Here is a 5,877-nt window from a genome sequence, read left to right as displayed (position 1 = left end):
TGTTTAAGTTTATTTTTATATTTCAAATGCCTGCTTCTTGTGTTAAGTAAATCTGTCAGATTGTCACGGCTGTTGTCAAGATCAATGAATAAAAATATGCACTTAAAATAAATAAATATTTTCTTCTATATCTTGGCTTAACAACAAACTCAACTTTATCTTTTTCTTTAACAATGATGATATATTTTTTAAACTGTTTCTCATGTTTCTGTCATTGATAAGGGATCATCATAGAAGACCAAGAGGAAATAGGAGAAAGAGTTCTCCAGTCAATTGTACTGGCATGACAAAGACTTTCATCTTTTTTTTCCCCTGATGATACTCCCCTTCATTAACCTCATTGAGTTTCTTTAAAAAACACACACATTTAATTTACTTTATTATTTCCCAATTAGATTAATTTTTAACATTCATTTTTAAGAATTTTGAGTTCAAAATTCTATTCTTCCCTTGCTCCCTTCCCCTATGCCTTGAGAAGGCAAGCAATACCTAACAGATTATACATGTGAAGTTATGTTGGAAAAAAAGAAGGAAAATAAAGAAAGTGAAAAATCTGGTTCATCAATTCTCTCTCTGGAGAGGAATGGCATTTTTCTTCATGGGTCCTTTGGAAATGTCTTAGATCATCATCCTAATAAGAGTAAATAAATCTTTCACAGTCGATTATGCTTACAATATTATTGGTACTTTGTATAGTATTCTTCTGGTTCTGTGCACTTCACATTGCATCAGTTCTTATAATACTTTGCAGATTTTTCTGAAACTTATTCTACTCATCATTTCATAAGAAATGTGCAATAGTATTTCATCACAATGGTATACCACAATCTCCTCACCCATTCCCCAATGGACGGGCATTCTCTCAATTTTCACTTCTTTGCTGGAAAATAAACCAAAAAGCCTGCTGTAAATATTTTGTACAAATATATTGGATCAATTCATAATTCCAACAGTGATTTAGTGTGCCAATGTTCCCATATTCCCTCCAACATTTATTATTTTCCTTTCCTGTTGTGTTAGCCAATATGATAGGAGTGACGTGTATCTCAGAGTTGTTTTAATTTGTGTTTCTCTAATCAGTAGTGATTTAGAGTGTTTTATGTGAATTTTAACAGCTTTTATTTTTTTTTCCTGAAAACTATCTGTTCATATCGTTTAACCATTTGTCAATGGGGAAAGAATCATTTAAAAATAATTTTGGCATAGTCCCCAATATATTTTAGAAATGAGACCATTATCACAGAAACCTAATATAAATTTTTCTCAGTTTCCTGCTTTCATTCTGATTTTGAGTTCATTTTTTTGTTTGTGTAAAAGCTTTTTAATTTTATGCAATCAAAATTATCCATTTTATTTCATGTGATCTTCTCTATCTCTTATTTTTTTTCATAAATTCCTCTCTTATCCACACATCTGAGAGGTAAATTTTCCCATGCTCCCCTAATTTCCTTATATTGCCACCCTTTACATCTAAATCATGTATCCATTTTGACCTTATTTAGTATATGATGTGAGATATTGGTTGGTTAAATGATATTCAACTTCTTAATAGAATTTCATTAGTTCATAATCTAACAGATAGTTGTTAGAAAATAAGTTTCAATTATTTTCATGATTGTCTTTTGCCAACAAATGCCTCCCCCAAAGTATATGTGGGGGGTATGGATATATATAAATATATATGTATATATGTATGTGTATATATGTATGTGTATATATATATATATATTTCTTAGCTTAGGTATAAGGTGATATGAAGTCCCCTAACTTTACTTGCTTCTTTGAGGAAAACTAGTGATCTATCTTTTCATTTAACTGGAATTTCTTTGTCATATAAGTGACTCCTTTAGGTCATTTATCACAAGAATGCCAATGTCAATGTGATTTGGTTCAGTTTTCTTTAATACCATATGTACATGGTTGTTGAAGATTTAACGCTAAGAATACAAATACTTAAATTAATACCTGCAGATGTATTAAGAAACTTTTGATTCTTAGTACACTCAGGTTCCATTTCTGTAAAATTCAAGGGAAAGATATCCAGGACAAAGGCACATTTTGCATTTTAATCTGCTTCTTAAGTTTACCATGGACAAAAAATAAAAATCAAATAGTGGCTTGTCAACAACAGCCTTTTACTCAGTCTGTATTAAAAGCCTTTCTGCTTTGCAAAATCTGTTAGAGTTTGTATTCCTATGGATCACCTTTTAGAAACCAGGGTCACTTCCATTGGAGTGTAAGACATTGAAGTATGACTTTTGTGAATGATTTAATGATTGTTAAACATAACAATAACTTATTTTTATAGTTCTTCACAAAATGATTTCCTTATTATTGTCATTTTGTAGCTATCTGAGACAACAGGACAGGATACTTGCCCCAGACATATGGTTAGTAAGAGTTAAAGTAAGGACTAAAAATCAGTTCTTTTTTTTTTTTTTCAGTTCTTCTTCAGAAAGTTCCAGTACTGTTTCCTTTATAATGGGATGCCTCTCATCAAGTCATTAGGAAAAAAAATAAAGAAAAAGATAGATGTGAAATCTAGTTAGGATAATCTTATCTTTTGTATAAACAACATGTAGAATAAATCATATCAGGGAAAAAAAAGACCTTTAATTTTGAAATAGTAGATTGTGTTAATGTATTTGATGTAATGTATGTTGGCTTTAATTAATCAGTTGACACCATGTCTCACTATCTTACTAAGAAAAAAAAATGATTGAAATTGACTTGGATGTGAGCACTGTCACATGGACTGAAACTGGCTAACAGACCACAGAAGAAAACTAATGGTAAATGGCAGTGAGTTTAGGGAAAGTGTGTGGTGACGTGTTTTAGTTTGGTAAAAATTAACATCTTCATGAATACAATGATGAATATGTATGTTTTTCTTAAAACAAATTGTACTAAAATAGATGTGAACCTCTGTTTTACAAATAAAAAAACAATCAAAACAACTGCAAACTGTATAGATTCTATTTATGTCTGGATGCTCCAGTTTTCCTAGGCTGAGTGGCCAAGGGAGAATTCCACAACATAGGATATTCGCCTTTTAGGTATGGCCCTGCTCTCAATCATCTCACCTGTTACTACAGTCAGGTATGCTCATTTGTCTCTACAGGCTAAATAAATAAATGAATGAATAAAAAAAATTGAAAAATTATAAATAAATAAAAAATTGAGTGATTTGTTGATTAATTAATTAATGAACTAGATGAGCTTAGGATTTGGTTTCTGCTTCTTGTGGATGAGGTAAATATTTAAATCAAATTCTTTTCTTGCCTCCTTGCTCCCATGTTCATTATCCCAGACTTGCCTGGATTGTGGCAGCTGTTAACCAGGTCTTTTTCTTGAAACTTCCTGATTGCTCATTGGCCATTCTCTCTGTCCAGCTAGCTATTTCCCTCAACCCAATCTTCTTCCTTCTTTGTTCTCTCTCTTGGTTCATGATTAAGCTACTGAATTTTGATAAAAGAAGCAAAAGGAGGCCCCAATTACCCATATGTCTAGAGATCCTATTTCTTTTACAAAAGCAGAGTAATTAATACATTTTTGGTTTGCCTTAGTTATAAATTTATTCTTAGGGGAATTGATATTCTGAGCCCATTTCAGAAAATTAAAAGGAACCACTTGATGAAGTAGAAATGATGAGATCCTTGGGGAAAATTGGCCCCTGCAATTTAAAATTTATGATAAAAAAGGACAAGAAAATTGAGCATAGGCATACATGAGCCATAGAATTAGCAAAATCAAATTTTAAAGGGCTCAAAGAAAAGATCAATAACATTGAATGCCTACATTTCTTCCAAATAATTCTGCAGACTAACCATGTGAAGCTCTCAAAAATGAAATTCTTTTTTAAAGATATTTATTGAACATTGTATTTTTCACTGATGGTATTTTTACATTCATGTTTTAAATTTTTTGTTTCAAAATGTCTCCTTCCCTCCTTGCTCCTCCCTCACTGAGAAAGCAATCAATTTGATGTAGGTTATACATGTGCAGTCATCAAAACATATTTCCATATTAGTTATGTTGTGAAAGAAAATACAAGAAAAGAAACAATAAAAATAAATTTAAAAGGTAGTATACTTCAATCTGTTTTCAGACTCCATCAGTTCTTTCTCTGGAGATGGATAGCATTTTCATCATAAGCTCCTCAGAATTGTCTTAAATCATCATATTGCTAAATTAGCTAAGCTATTCACAGTTGATCATTGTACAATATTGCTGTTACTATGTACAATGTTCTGGGTCTACCCATTTCACTTTGTGTCAGTTAAAGTAAGTCTTTCCAGGTTTTTCTGAGAGTATCCTGTTCATCATTTCTTATAGTATAATAGTATTCAATCACAATCATATACACAATTTGTTTAGCCATTCCCGAATTGTTGGGTGGGTATCCCCTCAGTTTCCAATTCCTTGTCACAACTAGAAGAGCTGCTATAAATATTTTTTGTTCATTTAGGTCCTTTTCTTTTCTTTTTATCTCTTTGGGATACAGACCTAGTAGTGATCTTAATAGGTCAAAGGGTATGAATGGTTTTACAGCCATTTGAGCATAATTCCAGACTGGCCTCCAGAATAGTTGGATCAGTTTGCAACCACACCAACAGTGCATTAGGGTTTCAATTTTTTTCATGTCACTTCCAACATTTTTCATTTTTGTTTTCTGTCAGATTAGCCAATCTAATAGACGTGAGGTAGTACCCCAGAGTTCTTTCAATTTGCATTTCTCTAATCAATAGATATTTAGAACATTTTTTTCACATGACTATAAATTTGATTAATTCATCTGAAAACTGCCTTTTCTTATCCTTTTGACCTTCTATCAACTGGGGAATGACTCTTATTTTTATAAATTTGATTCTCTATATGTTTGAGAAATGGAGCCTTTGTCTAAGAAACTTGCTATAAAATTATTTTTACAGTTATGATTACTGTATATTTTCCTATTTCTCCTTATTAACCTATTCTCTCTCCATTCACCCTGTCCATCCTCAAAGGTGTTTTATTTCTGGCCACCACCTCAGCTATTCTGCTCTCCCTTCTATCAGCCTCTTAACCATCCTCTTATCTGTTTCCCCTCCTACTTTCCTGTGAGATGATATAGATTTCTATACCCAATGGAGTGTGTATGTATTCTTCCTCTGAGCCAATTTTGATGAAACTAAGGGTTGATATTCCCCCCTCACCTCCCATAAATTTTCCTCTACTGTAAAATCTCTTTTGTACTTCTTTTATGAGATAATCACCACATTCTACCTTTCCCTCTCCTCTTCTCCCAGTGCATCCTTCCTCTTTCTTATCCCTTAATTTATTTTTTTTAGCTATCATCTCACCATTTTCAAGTGATATCTGGGCCCTCTGTCAATGTATCCTCTTTATAACTGCCCTAATAATGAGAAAGTTCTTAGGACTTCCAAGTATCATCTTCCCCTGTAGGAATATAAACAGTCTAACCTTATTGAATCTTTTATGATTTCTCTTTCCTGTTTACCTTTGTATGCTTCTCTTGATTCTGTTTCTGAAAGTCATATTTCCTATTCAGTTTTGATACTTTTATCAGGAATGCTTTAAAGTCCTCTAGTTCATGAAAACTACAAGCGCTCTTTTCTACCTTATACTCTGCTCTGGCCACAAGCACTGGTGTGCTAGTGCTTCCCCTTTCCCAAATCTACAACCCAGGACTGAGATCCAGATTCATATATGGTCAATACAACAGAGTCTTTCACCTAGTGCCAGCAAAGGGACTTCTGATCAATTGCCTGACCCTCTTACTCTTTGTGGCCTGAGAGCTCTGGAAGCACTGCTGCCACAGCTGATTCTGTTTCTCTCAAGGCCTGCTACTAGTGGACTGAGGTCTGGCCTAGCCTG

Source organism: Trichosurus vulpecula, chromosome 4 (assembly GCF_011100635.1).
Source record: "Trichosurus vulpecula isolate mTriVul1 chromosome 4, mTriVul1.pri, whole genome shotgun sequence".
Taxonomy (NCBI): domain Eukaryota; kingdom Metazoa; phylum Chordata; class Mammalia; order Diprotodontia; family Phalangeridae; genus Trichosurus; species Trichosurus vulpecula.
This window is presented reverse-complemented; position numbering follows the sequence as displayed.